The sequence below is a fragment of the Geotrypetes seraphini genome, chromosome 2 (genome assembly GCF_902459505.1).
Source record: "Geotrypetes seraphini chromosome 2, aGeoSer1.1, whole genome shotgun sequence".
Classification (NCBI taxonomy): Eukaryota; Metazoa; Chordata; class Amphibia; order Gymnophiona; family Dermophiidae; genus Geotrypetes; species Geotrypetes seraphini.
Window position 1 is genome coordinate 359,877,351 of NC_047085.1, and position 23,296 is coordinate 359,900,646.

Sequence of the window (23,296 nt, forward strand, 5' to 3'; positions counted from 1 at the left end):
CTGTCTCTCTCTCTCTCTCCTTGGCCCCCTTTCTCTGTCTGTCTTTCTGTCCCTCTCCCTACCCCTGTGTCTTTCTTCCTTTCTGTCTGTCTCCCTCCCTCCTGCTGTTTGTCTGTCATTCTTTTCCTCCATTTCCCTGTGCAGCAGCATTTCCACCCAACTTCCCTGTGGAGCAGCAACAGCAACAGTATTTCCCTCCCCCCCCCACTTCCCTGTGCAGCAGCAGCGGTATTTGCCTTCCCCTCCAGGTCCCTGTGAAGCAGTAGCAGCATTTCCCCCCCCCCTTCCCTTCTCTTACCACGATCTGGCCTGATCTGTTTGGCCCCTACCCCGCATTCAGGCCTGCTGCGATCTGGCTGCTCCGTTCGGCTCCTCCCCCTTCCCTTCTTGCGGTCCAGCCTGCTCCATGGCCCCCCTTCCCTTATAGCGATGCCCGCAGGCAGGCAGGCTCAACTTCTTCCTTGCGGCTCGCGGCGGGAGTCCTCTTACCTGAGCGAGAGCTGTCTAGCGAGGGAGGGATACCGCTGGATCACTAGGCTGTTAAAAAAATAGGTACCAATGATGGCGGCAGTGCTGGGGAGGGAGAGTTTGAAAAGGTGCAGGGGTGGCGGTGCTGGGGGGGTTTGAAAAGCAGCTCGCTCCTGACCTGAGTGAAAGCCGTCAACTTTGGTTGTTTAAATTTGCCGTCGTAAACTTCGGCTGTGGAGTATGCCGTCTGCATCGACTTCGGCCGTGGAGTATGGGGTCTGCGACAGAGGGAACTTTGTAAGCACGCATGCGCACTCTTGCCAGCCACAGACCTACAGATCAGGGATCAGGGAACAAGCTGGTAAGAGTGCGCATGTGCGCTTAGGGTTTTATTATTATAGATATCATTTTTTAGTCTCTCAATTCTATTTTTCATATTCTTCCTTTCACTAATATATCTGAAAAAAATTGTGTCTACCTTTTTTACATTTCTAGTCATTTGCTCTTCTGCTTGTGCTTTTGCCAGATGTATCTCTCTCTTGGCTTCTTTCAGGACCTGATAGTCCTTTCTGTACTCCTCTTGAGTTTTTTTTATATTTCATGAACACCAACTCTTAAACCTTTATTTTCTCCACTACTAATTTAGACAATCATATTGCTTTCCTTTTTCTCTTGTTTTTATTTATTTTCCTCACATAAAGGTCAGTAGCCATTTTTATTGTTCCTTTCAACTTAGACCACTGTTTTTCCACTTTCCTTATGTCCTCCCATCCTAACATCTCTTTCTTCAGGTATGTACTCATTTTACTAAAGTCCATACATTTGAAATCTGGGACTTTGAGTTTTGTGTGGATGCTTTCCACTTTAGCTGTTATATCAAACCAAACCGTTTGATGATCGCTATTTCACAGGTGGGCAGCCACTCAAACATTAGAGATACTTTCCCCATTTGTGAGGACCAGATCCTAGTATCGTTTTTTCCCTCAAGGGTTCTGTCACCATTTGTCTGAGCAGAGCCTCTTGAAAGGCATCAACAATCTCCCTACTTTCCAATTCCACTGATTGAGCTTTCCAGTCCGCATCCGGCAGATTGAAATCACCCAACAGCAGCACCTCATCTTTCTTTCCTTCCAAACTTTTGGATATCTGCAATCATATCTTTATTAATTTGCTGCAATTGAGTCGGAGGTCTGTAGACTACACCCACGTAGATAGAAGTTTCATCTTCTCTTTTCAGAGCGATCCATATCACTTCTTCCTCTCCCCAGGTCCTCTGCATTTCAGGCACTTGGATATTGATCTTTACATAGAGAGCTACTCCTCCACCTTTTTGGCCATCTCTGTCCTTCCTAAAAAGATTATATCCCGGTATATTTGCATCCCATCCATGTAAGTCACTGAATCATGTCTCTGTGATAACAACAATATCCAGGTCTTCCTCTAACATCAGGACTTGCAGATCATGAACTTTGTTGCTTAGACTGCTAGCGTTTGTGGTCATCGCTTTCCAGCTATCTTTCAGTGGTAAACTCATTTTTTGTATAGGTTTATGTTTAGTTTCACTTCCTGTTACATTGCTAAGAAGTGAGATGCTAATACTATTTACATTGCTATCTTTACTACCATCACATCTTGTCTTTTGCTAGGGGTGGTCTCCATAATTGTACTTCATACATACGCCACCCCTACCTTCTAGTTTAAAAGCTCTATGTGTGCCACTGCCATCTCTTCTGGTCTCCCTCTGCCTCCTTCGCCTTCCCTGAAATGCGAAGTTATATCATGGGAGATGGGGAAGGGAGAAGGAGAAGGAGGGAGACCAGCAGAGCCTGCAGCAGTGGAAACAGGGCTCTGGCCCCATGTTTGATTTAATTTTCATTGCAGCCTCCAGAGTTGGGGAGACAGCAACAGGGAAAGGAAGAGAAGATCACCTTTCCTATTATTCATCCCAGACATGGGTGGGAGAGGAAGTTAGTGCTTGGGGCTGGAGAGGTTTAGCCTCTTATATGGAGCACATAAGTGCTCAGTACTTAATCAGCCACTGTAAATGCATACATATGACTGCTTAAAAATCAGTCTTAACTTTGACCCTGTTTTACTAAACCACAGTAGAGCGCTAAATGCTTCAATGCTCATAGAATACCTATGAATGTCAGAGTAGTGTTGGAGCATTTAGTGCCCTGGTCCCGGTAGAAACTTCTATCGTGGCTTAGTCAAAGAGGTGGGGGTTATTGAATATTGCAGTTAACAGGCTGTTTTTCCTGACTCCAAATATCTGGAAATTTTGTGCCATGGCCTAATATTGAATTTCTGGGGATAACGCTGGCAGCAGTCAGCAAAACGCTGATCAGCACTAGCTGAATATCAGGCCTAGAGTAGACAGAATTTCCACGTGGAGTGAAGCTTCCAACATCCCTTCTTATATTGTATGTCATATATTGCTTTTTATCTTTTAGCAGGTGATGTGTGTGTGTTTTGGTGTTCGGTGGGGGAATTAATCAGTTACAGACACTGTACTTCAGACTTGAGATCACTCCCTCTTGTCCTTTTTCTGGTCTTTACCTGGTTACACTTCAATTCATTGGATAACACTCTGTGGGGAACATTGTAATCGCCCAAAAATGGTCCATAATTTATTTCCGCAACAGATAATTATATAGGAATAGTTTCAAGCAGTCACTTAGGGCTCCTTTTACTAAGCCGCGTTAGGGCTTTAATGCATGGAATAGCGCGCGCTACATTGCCGCCCACGCTAGACCTTATGGCGTTAGTTCTAGAAGTGTAGCGCGCGGTAATTTCCTGCCTGCACTAAAAACGCTAGTGCACCTTAGTAAAAGGAGCACTTATGCTCTTGTCTGTGAACAGACTCAATTGATTTTAATCACTATTAATGATAAGACTTTAACTAGTTCTAGCACAGCATCCCAAACATATGCATTACCACTGGCTGGCATTATTTCATGTCAGCTTGGCTCTCCCTGGAGCTTGAGGAACAATAATGCGTAGGAAGAGGAGCTCGCTGTAAACACCTTTGAAAATAAAACCTATCAGATGCCATGCATAAAACTATATTTCCTTTAGTGAATTCAGGGATACTAAGTATAAGGTCAAGGTCAGAAAGAGGATACAATAAATATAAAGCACAACTGACCTCTTAAATGCAACCAGCCTATAGAGGGTGATCAAAAAAGTATATATAATATGCTCAGAGATGTGAAACTCTGAAGGAAAGGCTGAGAAACCTCCCTTAATAAGAGTTTACCTTCCAGTCCTTGTCACTTCATAAAAAAATTTTGATCACTCACTCGAAGGCTGTAACGTTTGGTTTGATATGATATTAAAGTCTTTCAAATGTTCAAAAAACAGATAATATCTTCTCTCTTCTTATTTCAATCATGCAAACGTCACTGCACATGTAAAATGATAACTCTTTCACTTAGCTCATAAACAGGGTTTGTGTGGTCCCAACGTGACCCCATTTCGATCCCGAGTAATACGTGTTTAACAGAGTTCCTGAGTAGTAAGCTTGATAATATTATGTAGCTTCGTGACTTGCAATCACATCGCTGCTGGAGAGTTGATGGAGTCAATTCTAAATATTCCAACCGCCTCTATAGGCTGGTTGCATTTAAGAGGTCAGTTGTGCTTTATGCATAAAACTATAAGCAAAAATTAAACTACAGATGTTCAATGTTCTTTCCATGAGCATAAATTATGTTGGGACTCTCCCCTCAACCTTCTAACCCACCCCCCTACAAAAAGAAGAAAAGAAGCTATTGTGACCATCTGTTTAAATCTGTGATCCCTACAGCTTGCAGTAATAATTTCATTGTGGTCATGCCTTCCTACTGGTAAACCAGCGCTCGCCGTGCATTGCAGAATGTGATCAGAACATAAGGCAATAATAAATACGGGTAAAGTTAACATTACAAATCATGAACTACAAATCAACTAGCACACACTTGCAAAACATTCTTAGCAGTTCTCCTCCTCCCTTGCCTGACAGAAACAGTAAGATGGGGCACACAGGACATCGACGCTGTCAGATAGAGGAGGAAGAAAGGCACTTAATAGTGACTGCAAGTGTTTTGCCACTGTGTGCAAGGATGACATGATTAAGGCATATGAAAATTAAGGATGAGCCTTGGGACCAAAAAGGTCAAGGAGATGCTCTATCATAAACAGAAAGTCTTAATGTGGTTTTCTGTGGGTCCCAGGCAGGAAACGGACAATATCATTAGTCATAGTTGCTGCAACAGCCCATACAGGGGCAAGAGCTAATGTCAACAGTCATCAAAATCATCAGCTGGCACCATACATTGGCACCTGCTGAAGTCATTATTCTAATAAAATTAACTGCTACTAGACATTGGCTACCCCTTCCCTTCTACCCCTCTTCAGAAGGCAGGGGATATTATTAAACTCCCACACTTAGATGACTTAGATATAAAGGCTAATGTATTGATGCTTACAAGTGTTGGTGGGGGTGGTTTAAAATAATTTAAAATTACTGTGGGGAGCTCAAATGCATATTTGCTTAGGGCTGACCAAATGGTCAATCCTGCCATCTCCAGGTGCCTCCTCACTCCTCCACCTTTGTTTGCACTCTCTCACCCCATCTCATCACCATCCTCATTGCCAACCACTAGGTTCTCTGCCTCCTTGTTGTGGAGTGGCTGTAGTTTCCAGGGTCACCTGAATCCTTGCTCCCTCAGTACATGCTATCCAAGCATCTCAAGCCCCTTGTCACTGTGAGGGGAGTCCCACAAGTGTTTGCCATGTGGAGTTCATGTGCATGCCAATCTTTGCTGACAGACGCCATCTGTTAGCATGTTATATGTATGATAGAAACTTAGAAACATGACGGCAGATGAAGACAAAATGGTCCATCCAATCTACCCATCCACAGCATTCACTATCTCCTCTCTCTAAGAGATCCCAAGTGCCTGTCCCACACTTTCTTGAGTTTGCACACAATCTTTATCTTCACCACCTCTACCAGGAGACTATTCCAGGCATCTACCACCCTTTCTGTAATAAAGAATTTCCTTAGATTACTCCTGAGCCTGTCACCTCTTAACTTCTTCCATTGCCCTCTCATTCCAGAGCTTCCTTTCAAATGAAAGAGACTTGCCTCATGCGTATTTATGCTACGTAGGCACTTAAACATCTCTATTATATCTCCTCTGTCTCGCTTTTCCTCCAAAATATACATATTGAGATCTTTAAGTCTGTCCCTATATACGTTATGGCATAGGCCATCAACCATTTTAATAGCTTTCCTCTGGACTGACTCCATCCTGTTTATATCTTTTTGAAGGTGTGGTCTCCAGAATTGTACATTGTATATATTTCTTTATTTGTTCACATATTCAAAAGTAATTCCTGCCCTCCAAAATCAAACAATACAACAAAATAGTTTAGAGGCACTAAGAGTGATTGCTTCATGCCACAGTGAAGCATGGTAGTTCACTGCCCAGGATCACCTTGCGTTCCACTCCAGCCTCTGTGATTGAGCCAGACGAATCACACCACTACTGGAGCCATCCCTCTTCATGGCCAATGCCAATGCATTGGCTGTGAACTGTAAGCACTCATCCTTGCTCATCCCAGTTCTATACAGAGAGTCCACAAAACCATAGATGTAAGAACTACCAGAGCCACCCACAGAAAAAGGCTGATGCACTATCATACCACCAACAGGGACAGTATATACCTATCCTCCTTTGCTCTTATCCCAACCAGCCACAATGATGCCTGCCATAAGGTCTTCCCGGTGTGGTAGCACATGTCCTTGAAAAGACTTGCTGCTGTGTGCACCAGTGGGGGTTTGTCCAAATCGATGTTATGGAAACCTAACTGGTATGCAACAGCATCAGCAATAGTCTGGGTGTCTGCAGCAGAGCCAGAGCGACAGCAAAAAATTCTATCGTGAATTGGGGTCAGTTTGTCTAAATGATGTCTCACCAAAGTCTTACACAGGGACATCAATACTTCATTTTTCCTACTGGCCATACCTAGGATTACCATATAGCTCCAGAAAAAGTAGGGTGGATTGAGGTCAATCTGTCCTCCTTACTTCCATTGCTTTCAGTGGAAGTAAAACCTGGATGTCTCAATCTGTCTTCCATTTTTCTGGAGCCATATGGTAACACTAGCCCATACTTCTTCCTATGCACCCTAGCATCGTTCTAGATTTTGCCATTGCCTTTTCAACCTGTTTGGCCGCCTCATCAAAGCTTGAGGAGTTGCTTTTCTTTTTTTATCTTTAATTTCAACTTCAGGCTTCAAACGGATATTCTCAGTCTTTGAACGGTTTTATGCAAAGGCAATATGATCCCTACCTAAGGATTTAGGAATAGTAGAGGTGGCATCTAGGTATGAATACAGTTCCAAATAAAGCTGCCCTTTACAACTTCAATTGTAAGTGATTCCAACTGGGGTTTTTTTGTGTATTTGGTGTGGCTCCTGAGGCCCCTGTTATATAATTGAAACTGCTTTAGATTTTTTCTTCCATAGTCTTTCAGTTTCAATCTATAGATTCCTGTGTTTTCTTACTTTATCAAGTTTACCTTTTCCAATCAACTTCCTCCTGGTATAGACATTCCTGTGAACCATAAAAACATTTCTTCTATTATTGCTCTGTCTAACATATTATATTCCAAATTATGATCCTTTGAATTTAAGGCCCATAAAAACTTCACTTTCTCATTTGCTTTGACTTTTCCCTTGCTTGTTTGTTCCCAGTAATTTTTACACAGTGAAAGCCATATTTCTACTGAAATGCCAATGTATTATTCAAGCAACATTATTGCAATGTTTCCTACAAGATAAAATATACCAATAAGTTATTTTGAAGGAATAAAATTGGTAGAAAGATAGAGATAACCTCTGCTGAGATCAGAGTCTGTATGTTAAGCAGTTCATGCTGTGACTACATCCTTCTCCTGAATTCTTCACAGTGTCTGCCAGCCCACCATGAGCAGTAATGGGGATTCCTTCATCACGGTGTTTCTTTATATAAGAAAGCATGAGCACTATATTCTCTTTAATAAAGTGACTTTTAAGGATACATTATCTCCTGCTAACAATCAAATTTTGAAGGGGTATAACGTAGCTCTGCTTCTATTCATCATAAAAATCCAGGGAATGTTATTCTCCCAGCATGTAATGCTTTCTGAGGAAGCTTTATCAACAGTAGTGCGACAGTGGGTGCAATCTGACTCCTCTGCCAATCAAATCTGAGGTTAATTATGTTTCTGATTAAACCTTTGATATTAAAAAAAATTCCTTAATTACTGACCAATACTGTTTGCCCATGATGGTATAGCCAAGAACTCAACTTGAAAGCCTTGGCTTGTAAAAAAGTCCAGATATGCAAGTACTTATAACTCAGAGGAAGTATCAGAAGTTTATTTTTGCAAGGCTATACTATTTCTTCAAACCGTATTAATTGTCAACTGAATGCATGAAATTTACTAGAAAGAGTTTCCTTATACAGTGTTCCAGTGGACTTTCTTATGAGACTCGATATATCTGAGTTAAGAGACATACTGCTAGATTCACTAAGGGCACGGATCGGATCGGATCCGTGAGGGATCTGATCCGATCCATGTCCGGGAGGCTGATTCACCAATCGCCCTCATGCAAATGAGGGCGATCGGAATCACGCCCCCAACCGACCGAATCGGATCACTGAACAGCGATCCTTGAGCATGCGCAGACCATCTGTAGACTGCTGGGCACAAAGGACAGCAGCGGCAAATTCTTATGTTCTTATGAGTGTACTGGGATCATGAATCATCTTTTGCTCTTCTTTTAAGAGGAGAGAATCAAGGCAACCTCCTCTTGGGTTTATCCCAATGATCTTAAATGTAAAGAAACCTCTCTTGATACTTATGGACACCATTTTACCTCTCTCTATTTTGTTCTGTTCCATATTTTCCCTGGGCATATCTCCATTCAAACACTACATTATTTTAACTGTCTGCTCTGTATTTATGTATGGAACATTATGAACATCTCAATTTATAGTTTTTATTATTGCTTTTTTCATATTGTTTTATTTTTCTTAATATTTTTGTTTTTATTTTTTTTCTTTTTATTTGTCTTCTGAATCTGGGTGCCCTCCAACTTTTCCGAAAACATCTGAAAACTTGGCTATTCTCAAAAATGTAATACTTCCTCCTCTTTGTTATACTAAGTCCCTTTAAACTTTCTCTACACTGTCCTGTAACCCTCATTGGAGTTCCTTCTCTATACCATTTCCTGTAAACCGTGCCGAGCTCTACGATTGTGGAGATGATGCGGTATACAAACTTAAGGTTTAGTTTAGTTTAGTTTATTTTTATTGTATTTATATAGTATTTCTGTCCCCTGAAGAAGACAATTTTATGGTTCCTTGTTGAGACACGCATAATAAAGACTTCCCTTTTGGACTGATCTGACGTCTATTGTGAGACCTCACCTGGAATATTGTGTTCAGTTCTGGTCTCCTTATCTCAAGAAAGATATAGCTGCACTAGAATAGGTTCAAAGAAGAGCAAACAAGATAATAAAGGAGAAGGAACTCCTCTCATATAAGAAAAGACTAAAAAGGTTAGGGCTCTTCAGCTTAGAAAAGAGATGGCCAATAGAGATATGATTGAAGTCTACAAAATCCTGAGTGGAGTAGATCGGGTACAAGTGGATTGATTTTCTACTCTATCAAAAATTACAAAGACTAGGGGACACCCGATAAAGTTACAGGGAAATATTTTTTAAACCAATAGGAGGAAATATATTTTTTTTCATTCAGAGAATAGTTAAGCTCTGGAACGCTTTGCCAGAGGTTGTGGTAAGAGCAGATAGTGTAGCTGGTTTTAAGAAGGGTTTGGAAAATTTCCTCGAGGAAAAGTTCATAGTCTGTTATTGAGAAACACATGGAGGAAGCCACTGCTTGCCCTGAATTGGTAGCATGGAATGACGCTACTCTTTGGGTTTGGCTAGGTACTAGTGACCTGGATTGGCCACTGTGAGAACAGGCTTCTGGGCTTGATGGACCATTGGTCTGACCCAGTAAGGTAAACAATATATCGAATAATGAAGAAACTTGGAAACTTGGAACTTGGCTATTCTTATGTTGTTATGTACTCATTTGCCCCATTCTTTGTGTGCTCATATTTACTAACCATGAGGTCAGCTTGAATTAATTTGTATTAATGCATGTTTGTAAATGAGGCTCATATATCTGTGACTGGCTTCACATCCATTCCTTCATGAAGAAAACAATTTTAGAATAGCTAAGCACCATTTACACTTGTAAAAACCAGCATGCAAAAGTAATGTTCCCTTCAGCAGATCTTACAAAAGAAGCTGAAGAAGATGTGGCTGATTTTTCTCTTGTGTTGCATGTATTGATTTGTTTTATTCTGTTAATCTCTAGTACACTTTGCCAGTAAGATCACAAACATGTTTAAAAATGAAATGTCATGTAACACCATTTAAACATATCATATAACATCATTTATACATACCATCCATTCAGGACTGTCTCAAATAGTTATGGCACCCTGAGCCAACTTCATTGACGGTGCCCCATCCCCCAACCCTCGGTCCAACATTTCTCCTCTTCTCTTTCCAGGCTGCTTTAGGCTAGCCCCGGGTTTTCCCTCTGCTACATCCTGCCAACAGGAAATTGCATCAGATGGCGGCAGGACATGGCAGAGGGAAAACCCAGGGCTGGCCTAAAGCAGCTTTCTGTGCATATTTTTGCTACCGGCAAGTAAGATAATGTTTAGAGGGCTGCTGGGAAAGGAAAGAGGCAGGGAGAGGAGAGGGAGCAATGCCAGACAAGGGGTGCAGAGAGATGGGGAGAAATGTTGGACCGAGAGTGGAGGAGGAGAAAGCTTTGGACCAGGTGAAGCACTGGCGGTAAGCTTAGAGGCTGGGGATTTTGGTGCCCCATATCTCTGGTACCCTGGGTCAGAGCCTCACCTAGTCCAAAGGCTGAACCAGCCCTGCGTCCATTTCAACAGTATCCACGTTTACTACAAAATCTTTCCTCCACATTCTCTATAGCTATGATTGTGAAGAATTCATACCCCACCTCAGTTTCAGTTAGAATAGCCAAGTCTTCTAAGCAGTTTTTTTTTTGTTTAATTCTTTATTAATTTTCAAAACTAATACAAAGTGCCATAAATTATATATACATTAATAAGAAAATAAGCACTTAAATTCCATCAATAACAATGAAAATAATAAATATCCCTCCCATCCAACAATTTGATCAAGAAATGAATCAGAAATATATACCCTCACCCACCCCGTCCTGGACATGTATAAAAATAAATCAAAGATTTGTAAACCAAGAAACTATGTTGAATTAACAAAGGATGTCAACGGGCCCCAAACCAAGTTAAATACTTTGCTATGCCCCAACATATCTGCATTCATCTTTTCATATTTGTACCCTAAACATAAACTGGCCCACCAAAACGGAAAGTTGAGCCGATCACAATTTTTAAAGAAGCTAGTTAATTATTTACTGAATATCTACACCTTATGGTTATCAACAGAAAAACATTGGGCCTGATTTTCAGCAGTGGCAGGAACCATGGTAATTTAAATAAATACCAACAAAATAGAACCATGTACAGTCATGTGAAAAAATTAGGACACCCCATGAAATATTCCGGACTTTCTTAAGAAATGTTTACATATCGATGTCAAAACTTTTTTTTATTTATCTCTGGAAAAGAAAGTGATGTAATTGCAGGTAAACAACAAAATTTTTCCTTGATTTACTCATGAAACAAAAGATATCCACAAAAATGTGTATTCTAATTGAGGGATAAATTAGAATACCCTACACCCTAATAGCTAGTGTTACCCCCTTTGGCTGAAATAACTGCAGTGAGACGCTTCTTGTAGCCATCTACCAGCCTCTGAAATTGGTCTGAGGAAAGTTTGGCCCACTCCTCAATGGGATTAAGAACAGGGCTTTGACTTGGCCACTCCAGTACTCTGGACTCCAGGACTCTTAGTTTTCAGCCAGTCCTTGGTGGATTTACTGGTATGTTTTGGGTCATTGTTGTGTTGCAGGGTCCAGTTCCGTTTCAGCTTTAATTTTCTTACATATTCCTCAAGCACCCTCTAATACACGGTAGAATTCATGGTGGATTCTATGATGGTGAGCTGGCAAGGTCCTGCTGCAGTAAACTATCCCCAAACCATGAATCTTCCACCTCCATGCTTCACAGTTTGTATGAGGTTCTTTTCCTGGAATGCTGTATTTGATGTACGCCAAACATGTCCTCTTTTCTGCTGTCCAAATAATTCCAGAAGTCCTGGTGTTTGTCTACATTCTCTCTGGCGAACTTCAGTCTGGCCTTGATGTTTCTCTTAGAGAGCAAAGGTTTCCTCCTTGCACACCACACATGCAAATTAAATTTGTGCAGTCTCTTTCTGATTGTAGAGGCATGTACTTTCACATCAACAGTAGCAAAAGTAGCAACAGTAGCCTCCTGTAGGTCCCGTAATGACATTTCAGGGTTTTTGGAGACTTCTTTTAGCATCTTGTGGTCTGCTCTGGGGGTCAACTTGCTTGGACGGCCAGACCTGGGCATGTTGGCAGTTGTTTGGAAAATCCTCCACTTGTACATTATTTTCCAGACTGTGGAATGGCTAATGATAAATTCTTTCGAGATCTTTTTAAATCCCTTACCAGACTTATAAGCTGCTACAATCTTCTTTCTGAAAGCCTCAGACAGCTATTTTGATCTCATCATGGTGTTCACTCTCACCGTAGCAGTCATGAGCACACCAAACTAAATGTCTGAGGTTTAAGTAGTAAGTAGAGGCTAGGGAATCGCATTGCCTGTGATGTCCTAGGGCCCAATCCATATTACTGTGTCTTTGAGGATTAAGTAGGGAAAACCTCCTTCAAAATGCTGAGTAACGATATTCTAATCATGTGCACCTGAAAATAGCAGTTTCTATTGATATACAAGGAGTTACGCTCAAACAAGTAAATAAAATCCGGATACTAGGTATCATTTTAGACGAGAATCTTACTTATCACGACCACGTTAGCTATGTGGTCAAGAATACTTTCTATAGGTTACGTCAAATCCGCTCCATTTCAAAATTCCTCTGTCCCAAATCTTTAAATACACTAATTCATTCATTGATTATTTCAAAAATTGACTATTGTAATGCTTTATTTAAAGGAATGGCCCAAAAAGAAATTAGAAGATTACAAATTATCCAAAACACTTCCATCAAATTAATTATGGGGGCAAAAAAGTTTGGTCATGTCACCCCGTTACTTCTAAATGCACATTGGCTCCCTATGGCACACCGCATTCTTTATAAATTATCTTTACTCACCTTTAAATCATTGCTATATAAAACCCCATCATTTATTTACAAAGTTCTAATTCCATACTCCTCTCAAAAAACTCTAAGATCAAATGAACAACTTTTATTGGTTATTCCCACCCTTAAAATGATTAATACACAAAGGCAATACATTTTTACTGTTACAGCACCACAAACTTGGAACTCTCTCCCACTTTACTTACGACAGGAGAAAAACTTTGATAAATTTAAAAGCCAACTCAAGAGCTTTCTTTTTAAAGACGCTTTCAATATTTAATTGAAAAGCCAATTGCTCTTTATAGTAGTAATCCATTTTGTTCAATTGTGTATTATACTCCTAATAAACTAATTTGTTTTCCCTTCCCCTTTGTATATTACCCTTAAATGTTCTTCCTTTTCTATCATAAAATGTATTTCTTTCCCCTCCATCCTAATGTTTCCTGTTGTAATTTGTCTATTTTTAAAGATTTTATCTTTTTATTTATTTTTGTTCTTGTTTACCCTATATTAATATTTTATGTACATCGCTTAGTAATTGTGATAGGCGATTAATCAAATAATGAATAAACTTGAAACTTGAAACTTGATGTGATACACCTGTGTGTGATTTGAGCCACTTTAAGTGGGAGGATATGTAGGGGGTGTCCTAATTTATTCCTCAGTTAGAGTACACATTTTTGTGGATATCTTTTGTTTTTATGAGTAAATCAAGGAAAATTTTTGTTGTATATCTGCAATTACATCACTTTCTTTCCCAGAGATAAATTTTAAAAATAGAAGATTTGACACCGATATGTCAGCATTTCTTAAGAAAGAACTAAATATTTCATGGGGTGGCCTAAAAGTTTTTCACATGGCTGTATATGAAGCTGGCAGACTAGTTAAAGTGGTTAATGACGCTAGTGATAATACACGTGTCTTTCGCACCTGTTGATTGCAGTATAGAAAATCCTTGTCAAACTAAATATTCAGCAAAGTCTAGTAAATTCTAGATTTCTATTTTAGCATAATGATGTGTTAATTAAAGCCAGTCATAGCAATTTTTCCTGGCACTAATTGAAGTGGATTCTAAAATGTCCCCCTGCAAAATTCAGTCACAGAGCAAGTGGTGCATCTTAACGAGAGAAGTGTGTCTTCCTTGGAAATCAGAACAGAGTAATGCATTAGATATGAGTAGAAAGATGTTCATGATCCTGACAAAAACATTTACAAAATGATGTCTGAAATATAAGGACTGCCTGACTAAGACAGCCCTGGAGACCATAGAAGTATGATTCCCCGATGAGATAGTGAAAACCATCACAGGCAAGGATAGCTAAAAGCATATGTGATTATTAGGAAGTGGAAGCAAGCAAACAAAGATGATTTATTCATCCTTGTCAGCCACGTTCTCTTGGGGTGCATAAACAAAATGAAAAGAGCTCCAGAAATACCAACACCATGGTCATGAAATTTGTGTTGCAGATTTCCTCCCGATCAGACTTCAAAAAAGGCATGGTGAATAAATTGCTGAGAATCTGGGCTGAGACATACTGGAGAAGTCTTATGCTCCCCCCCCCCCACCTTGAAAGACAGTATAAAAACACATTGATGTATGTATACCATTAGCCTAGCTCCGTAACAATTTATAAAACCGAATGAAGGTTTGCAAGCAAAACTGTTTCTTCTATTTTTTTGCCCCTATTGGGGAAACTTTCTGATCATCAGTGCCTGTAATCCATATGTTTAGATTGAAAAAAAAAATGCATCGAGATAAATACCAGAAGCTGCAAACATGGAGGCTTCCAAGCAGCACAAGAGACGCTATTTATTTACATCAGTGAAACAGAATCAGTAATGGCTATAGAAGCTAGTACGGCCAGAAAGTTCCTCCAGCAACAACGGCAGCTGTGGAGCGCAAGGGAACGACGTTGGTAGTCACCTCATTTCACTAATCCTTTCCGTCGGTAAGCAAGAAAGAAGGTGAAGGTCGAGGTTCAATTCATTTTTTTCTTTTTTTTTTACCTGTAAAATCCTTTTTCTTGGTTATGTCTAAATCCTAGTGTCAGTTCTCACAAGAAGGAGGTGATTTGAGAATAGCTTAAGGTCATTTGCATATGGGCAGACTGGATGGACCGTTCAGGTCTTTATCTGCCGTTATTTACTATGTTACTGTGTTACTATATAAATAGGACCTGCATGTAAGTAAATATTAAAGAAATTCTGCAAATTAAATGAGCATACCCGCAAAGGGAGTAATTCTATAACTGTGTACCCATATAGGGGCACTCAGAGGGTGCATATCTTATAAAGGAAAGAAGGTGTCCATTTTCCTTTATAGAATGCTAGCATAACTGAGAATAGAGATGGTGTTAGCATGCATGACTAAGTGCCCTGATATGTGCTTAAAAGTTATGCACGTAAGACTTAGTCCTACCCACACTCCACTCACACTTCACCTATGTGTCTTCCTACCTGTGAAATGCGAGGGGCCAGTGAAAAGTTCTCAGTCCAACCAACAAAGTTATGGCAGACTCCATCAAGGGCAACACGCTTAGTCAACTGATTTTCCACTCTTTTCGTTCAATCGAAAAAAATACGGAATGAAAAGAGCGGAAAATCACTGGACTTAGGGCTCCTTTTACAAAGCCACGTTAGCAGTTTTAGCGCATGCAGCTTTTTAGTGCGCACTAAGCCCGCCTACGTGGCTAGAACTAACGCCAGCTCAATGCTGGCATTAGCGTCTAGCACTGCTGGCAGTTTAGCGCACGCTATTATGCGCGTTAAACCGCTAACGCGGCTTCGTAAAAGGAGCCCTAAGTGTATAGCCCTTGATGGAGACTGCCCCAACTTTGTTGGTTGGGCTGAGAACTTTTCAGCGGCCCTTCGTACAATACTATGTAATATAATCCTTTTTTTACAGCAGAGCACTTAAGCACATATTTGGTGTTTGCACACATATGCACATACTGTAGATACTATCATTCAAATCATTTACATGCTAATAGGTATGCAAATCACACTGCCTGTTATGTAGCTTTACCCTCAGAATGCACAGATTTGAAAACTGGTGTGCTCTGGCTATATTTATGTAATTACAGTCAAACCTCGGTTTGCGAGTAACCCGGTTTGCGAGTGTTTTGCAAGATGAGCAAAACATTCTCGCAAAACTTGTCTCGCAAACCGAGTGTTGACTCAATTTGCAAACACCCACCCCGAGAACCGGCATCGCTCCCCCCCCCATGCTTGCAAAGGCCCCCCCCAACGCTCGAATCGCCCACCCACCCCACCCTCCCGCGAGAACAGGCACCCCCGCCCGATCAACTTTAACTCACCCCCCTGTCTGGCATCGGCACGCAGCCCACAGGACATGCCGGTGCCGCTTGAAGATCTTCTTCTGCCTCTGCCAGCTTTGACCATTCATCTCCGAGAATCTCGGCGAGAGGGAGAATTAGAAGGGCTTGAGCATGCGCAGATGCGGGCTCAAAGCCGGAAGAGGCAGGAAGAAGATCTTCAAGCGGCACTGACTCATCCTATGGGCTGCGTGCCAGTGCCAGATGGGGGGGGTGAGTTAAAGTTGGTCGGGCGGGGGGGTGCCTGTTCTCGCGGGGGGGGGGGGGTGATTCAAGCGAGGGGGAGCGATGCCGGTTCTCGTGCCGGTGCCAGACCGGGGGGGGGGTAAGTTCAAGTTGGTTAGGTGGGGGAGTGCCGGTTCGCGCGGGGGGGCCTTTGCGAGCAGGGAGGGGGGAGCAGCGCCGCTGGCCTCGGGGGGGGGGGAACGTATGAAAATGAGTTTCCATTATTTCCTATGGGGAAACTCGCTTTGATATATGAGTATTTTGGTTTACGAGCATGCTTCTGGAACGAATTATGCTCGTAAACCAAGGTTCCACTGTATCTATATTTCAAAAGCATTTCCCTGTCGGCATTTGCACCTGCTCCAAGATATGCAGAATTCTAAACTAACTGCTTATTTGGAACTGAAGTTTGGAAGAACGGACTTCTGTTATCCAGAAGGGACTTGTTCTTTTCCGGAGCTCAAAACCACCTCACACAGCTGAAATTGTGTGTTTGGAGACTTGGACCCTCTTCCACTAAACCACGGTAGAGGTTTCTGCCACGGCCCAGGGCACTAAATGCTTCAATGCTCATTGGAATTCTATGAGCATCGGAGCAGCGTCAGAGCATTTAGCGCCCTGGGCCGCAGTAGGAACCTCTACCATGGCTTAGTAAAAGGGGCATTTGGTTCCTTAATTGGCTCCTTTTGGATGTTCAGCTTTGTAAATTCTGAATTTAAGGCTAGATTATGTTTACAGCCAGTGGTACCTGGGATGGGGGCATCCCTCCCCTGCCCTCTTTCCACTCCACCCCCACTCACTCCTTCCCTGCCCCCCCCCCCTACTGCGCGCATATGCCCCTTCCATTCTCCCCATACCTCTTTAACGTTCCCGGCATGAGCACAGCATTGGCTCTTCTTCTGACGTCACTTCCTAGGTGCGGATCCAGGAAGTAACATCAGAGGAAGAGCCGACACTGGTGCGAACAGCAGGTTGGGGTTGCTGCTCATGCCGGGAACGTTAAAAAAGGTACAGGGGAAGAGAAAGGGCACATGTGTGTGTTAGTGGGGGTAGGGGAAAAAGCAGGGGGGCAGAGAGGATGGGTGCTGGTGCCCCCACCAAGAAGGCGCCCAGGGCGGACCGCCTCCCCCTTACTATGCCATTGTTCACAGCACCCACTTTTAAGCCCAGGAGCCGTGCACTAAGCGGCTATTGTATAACAAAAAATGCATGCATACTTTCTGTTAGAGAATAGCAATTAAGGCTGTATTTACACATGCTCGTTTAGGCGCTCTTGCTTATGCCACCTCACATGCTCATGCAAGGGTTCCACATACATGCATAAATTCAGGTAGTCTGTAACCTACATGCACATCTTCTGGCTATGCTTCTAATCACCCATGCCCCTCCCACATCCCCCCCCATTTGAAGATATGTGCCCTAGAATATACGCACCCAGGGTTGTTGCATGCAAATTGGTGCCAATTAGCACAAGTTCACTCCAATTATAGCCAAAAATTGACTGTTAAGCCCAATCAGCCAATTATATTAATTTGCATATGTAACTGATCATATTCTGTATCACTGTGCTCAGGTATGGGCACTAGCCATCAATTTGAATGCACTTTTTTTAGAATCTGGTTATTATTATTTTTACAAGGTATTTATATACCGCCTATCAATGAAAGTTGTCTAAGCGGTTTACAATTAGGTACTCAGGCATTTTTCCCTAACTGTCCCAGTGGGCTCACAGTCTATCTAATGTACTTGGGACAGTGAAGGATTCAGTGACTTGCCCAAGGAGCAGCATGGGGCTTGAACTCACTACCTCAGGGTGCTGAGGCTGTAGCTCTAACCACTAGGCACAAAAAAAATCTCTTACTTCCACATGTGAATGCAGGCACGCCGGCATACAAAGCCATGCTGCTCATACTCATATTTGAATATTTCAGGGGTACAGTGTGTCTATTGTATATTTGGCCGCCTAAATAGGTGCTCTCCAACAGAAGGCCTAAGAGCCAATGGTGGTCCCAGAAACCTCCGGGGTAGTCCCCATTGTCTTGAGGTTTTTTTTCCCCCCTGCTATTCAGCCTCCCTATCCAGGCCCAGGACTGAAAGGGAAAAGTGGATGGTGAGGGAGGGGAAAGAGCCGCATGCTTGAAGGACAAGGCATTTTTCAACTGGAAAATTTTAAAAAATGCATTCGGAAATGCTCATGATGTAAAGTTTGAAGGCTCATAAAGTAAAGTTTGAAGGTTTACTGGTGGGAATGGATGTCATTGACACACACTGGTCAACAGCGTCATGGCCCCACATGGAAAAATATTTGGTGGCTCTCTTTTAGCTCATTATAATCCAAAGTGGCCCCAGCTTTAAAAAAATTACTGTAATAAAAACCAATGGCCTATACTGTATAAATAAAAGTAGGTGCTTACTTTCTGTTATAAAATAATAGCTTAACAGGTGAAATAGCTCCTCATAATTTAAGCGTGGGCACTTATTACAGCTATTAGCTCATGTTTAAATGCCAGATATACACTTATAACATATAGTAGTATATATGTAAGTGTGAGCCATGCCCAGACTCTATGTATAAGTTGACTGTAAAATATGCACTGTGTACGAAATTAACATATTTACAGTTTTGACATTTGCATGTATATCTGCACACATATGAATTATGTTATTATTATAATCATTTATATGTGTATGGTCCTTAAATGTTAGACTGGAGAGAAAAGGCCAAGAGGACCTCCACGATGAGAGGAGCAATCCAAAGAATAAGAGTTGTGAGGTAAAGATGTCAACCACACAGCTGGGGATAATCCAAAGCAAACTTTATTGACCAAGTCATAAGTAGTGCAGACTCGACACTAGCAGTGTTTCGGCAATGATGCCTTTATCAAGAGTCTGCTAAATCAAAAGAAATATAAGACAAAAAAATGTAAGAGATAAAACCAATTAATAACAATTAAATTCACATATATAAAACCCATCAAAACAAATGTTGGAAAGCATATAAACAATTTGTGGAAAGTAAATGAATATACTGAAATGCATGTTAGTGAAATAGTTAAAAACAGGTAAACTGACAATAAAAGAGGGTATAAAAAGTCATGTACAACAATGTAAATAAAACAATTAAAACAAATAAGACAATTTGAGCAGAAACAAGTGTAGAGAAATATGTGTACAAAATGTCAACATCTGAATGGCAGTTGGATACAGATATAAGCTAGCATGCTGATCAGCATAAGCGAGTGTAACTCAATGCCAATGTTTGGCATAAAAGACATGAAACATTAGAACCCAAGAAAAGATATGAGTCAAAAGAGATAAGATACTCTTTGAGAGTGATATTGAAGCCTTAAGCAACCTGAACCAATCAGAGCCTTAGGCCCCTCCCTGGCACATCCCAGGATGCACTGGGGAGGGGAAGGCCTGCTATTATGAAGAGGCAGACCTGCTGGCCGGAGGTAGGAGGCATCCTTCTGTCCGTCCTTCATAAACAAGGTCATCAGAGGCATTGGGGGGAGGGTGGTCATCAGGAGTAGAACACTTAGATTTTAATTCTTACTTTTGCGGTAAATCAAATAAATTGAACCTGAGCCTGAACCTGAATGCCACTTTTGTGTATGTTTATATTTATTAAAAACTTTCTATACCGCATAGCAGCCTAAAAAAGGATCCAAGTGGTATACAATATATAATACACATTCATTAAGAAAGGAACTCCATTTAAAAATAGGATAGAAAAGAATAAAAACAAAAGTTAAATTTTTTTTCTAAAATACTAAGCAGTTAATATCGCCATAATAATACAATTCTAATAGCAATTCTAATAAAAATAGACAATCAAATCTCAGTAAACCATAATCAATACATAGAGTTAAAAAATTTCACTTCCTCCTTTCAGTAACATATCTAAAAATATCTTGCCCCCCCTCCATTTTACCCATTTAAGTCCAATCAAACAATAAAGTTACTTGAGTAACCCCCCTATTTTACGAATGCATAGCATGGGTTTTAGCGCCGGCAGCAGCGGTAACTGCCGGATGCTCAGAGAATTCCTATGAGCATCGGGGCAGTTACTGCCGCTGCCGGCGCTAAAACCCACGCTATGCGTTCATAAAAGAGAGGGTAAGTCTACAGGGTTTGGCAAACAAAAGTAACCCTTAGAGGGCTTTTTTGCTGTTTTCTCAGTAACCACTTGGAATTTCAATGTGAAATTTTAAAGCTTTATTTGTTGTTACTATCTTCGTTTATATGCTGAGTGGAATGAGATTATATTTAAACACGGTGAAGTTACAGACTTTTTAATGTAATCACCCAGCAATTTTCACACATTCAAAAATGTTTGCATTGTAAAACTACCATTTTTTATGTTAATTTAATTTTATTTACTTTAAGCATTTAGGTACCATTTATATTCTAAGTGGTTTACATTCAGGTACTCAAATATTTTCGCTATCTGTCCTGGTGGGTTTACACTCTACCTAATGCACCTGGGAGGATTAAGTGACTTGCCCAGGGTCACAAGGAGCAGCATGGGATTTGAACCCACATCCTCAGGGTGCTGAGGCTGTAGCTCTAACCACTGTGCCACACACTCCCTAATGACATTATAGTGAGGTACACTTTTGTCTAGGGAGCAGTGTTAGACCTGCCACAAGCTCCACTGAAAGCTGCAAACAATCACCCAACTCAAGGAAGTACTGTAGATGATCTGGGACATCCTGCCATAGAGACTGATTGGCAGGGCTGTTAAGAACTTTCCAAAGAGACAGAAGTCCTGTGTTAAAGCTGGGGGTGGGCATTTTGAGCATTCACAGTGACTACGAAATTCTGACACATTGTATAATATGAAAGACATTTTTTTTTTACTGTATTTTAACTCAAACGTGTTTAGTATGCAAAAATTACTAGGTAGTAATGCTAAAATGTCAGTAACATCAACATGGCTTAAGATAATTAAATGTTGTTTAACAGTAATGCATAATTATGATGACTAAATAAGTATGTAAAACTTCTCTTCAAAATTCAAAGCGGTTGCTGAGAAAATAGCAAAAAAACAAAACAAAACAACTCTAGGGAGTTACTTTTTTTTTTCCCTCACCCTATATAAAGTGCACACACATTTTCAAATGCAATGGTGCACAGCATTTATAGAAAGAGGAGGTATGTGTGCACGATCTTGTGCGATAGAGATGTGATATTGTAATACTGGTAACTTGCTCATATATAAGTGTGACTCACTGGTAGAGGTTGTGAGATTAAGGGCTCCTTTTACGAAGCCGCGTTAGCGCTAGCGCTAAACTGCCGGCCGCACTAGCCGCTGCCGCCACCTCTTGAGCAGGCAGTCGTTTTTCGGCTAGCGCGGGAGTTAGCGCGTGATTAAAAGCCGTGCGCTAAAGCCGCTAACGTGGCTTCGTTAAAGGAGCCCTAAATCTCAGTGCTGCTCCTTGTGACCCTGGGCAAGTCACTTAATCCTCCAGTGCCCACCATTGTGAATGTCAAAGCCACAAAAAGGTGATATAGAAGCCCCCCCTTCCCCTCCTTTGTGTACTACTTTAGATACTTAAAGCAGCATTTTAAAAAGGTCATACAAATTACAATTGAGATGTCCAGGTCGAGACACCCCTAAGGTCTGCTAGTATTTCTGCTAGTATTTTAAAACAGGATCTGCCAACATGCTAAAATTCATGCAGGGATGGACATTTGTATGCTGGTTACATGTGGCGGAAGCATCCATTTTATAACAATATTTGTTTTTAGAAGCATAGGCCCCGATTCTATAAATGGCGCATAAATCAGTAGATGTCATTGGAAATGGCACCTACTTTATGTCAATCATTTATAGAATCACACTTAGCAGTGACTAACTCGACTTAGGCATCAGTAGACGTCATAATGTTAGTTAGGTGCCATTTACTTGTGTTCAGTTTATGCACAAATTAAACTTGAATAGTGGTTCTAAAATAAGCTGGGAATGATGTTGTATCTCTGAATAGATAAGAGGTGAATATCTGATTATTTTCAGATAACTGTGCATTCTGATTGTAGAAGTAAAACTATAATTTAGCTGAATTGAAATCCATGTTTATTAGTTCTTGTACTTAGATCATTAAGATTGATCCTTTTTGCTAGATGCATAATATTCAATAGTCTATACAGCAGTGTCTCTCAAACTGTGTGCCACGGCACAGTGGTGTGCCACGACAGATTCCAGAATTATACTTTATTTTTTAAAATTCCCTTCATAAGTATTTACTAGAATAGATGACATTTATGTCACATACGCAAGTCTGTCAATGTTATGAGCATCTGTGTGTTTAAGGAAACAACTGTCCAGACAAGCATCATTCTTTAACATGATTAGTCCTTGAAAACTAATGGAAAGTCATTTTATATTTATTTTTCATGCAGTAGGTATCCTAACTTGAGCAACAAAGCAATCAAGGCTTTGTTACGGTTTGGATCTTCTTATCTTTATGAACTTGGATGTTCAGCTCTGACAGAAATTAAACTAAAAAAAAAGAAGAGAGAAAGAATGATTGCAGATGGTGGATGATGAAATGCGTGTTTACTTGTCAACTATCGAGCTGCATTTTGAGTTCATTTGCACTCAAAAACAAGCACATCCATCACATTGATTAGCAGTTCTATTCTGTCTACTTTAGTTTCACAATTGTTAAAATTACCCATACACAGCTTAGAGAACTTTAAATAAATAACTCTCAAATTTAATTTTTTGTTGGTTTTTCAATTTTATATATTGTACCGCAAAAAACATTTGCTCAGTCTAGTGTGCCGGAACTAAAAAATTTGAGAAACACTGGTCTACAGCATCAATGATTTACAAAGTGGTAACAGAGATGTAAATGGTCCTATTTAGTCATGCTAGATCATATGATTGCATAACAAAAACGGTCTTG

General features: G+C 40.9%; 1 protein-coding gene and 1 pseudogene across 1 annotated transcript in view; one reads left to right on the plus strand and one right to left on the minus strand.

Moving 5' to 3' along the window:
• The window catches only part of VWC2 (von Willebrand factor C domain containing 2), a 151,222-nt gene that overhangs the window by 10,625 nt on the left and 117,301 nt on the right, over positions 1 to 23,296 (plus strand). The gene's annotated exons all lie outside the window — the stretch shown is intronic.
• Positions 5,910 to 23,296, minus strand: part of LOC117355825 — a 36,759-nt pseudogene continuing 19,372 nt past the window's right edge.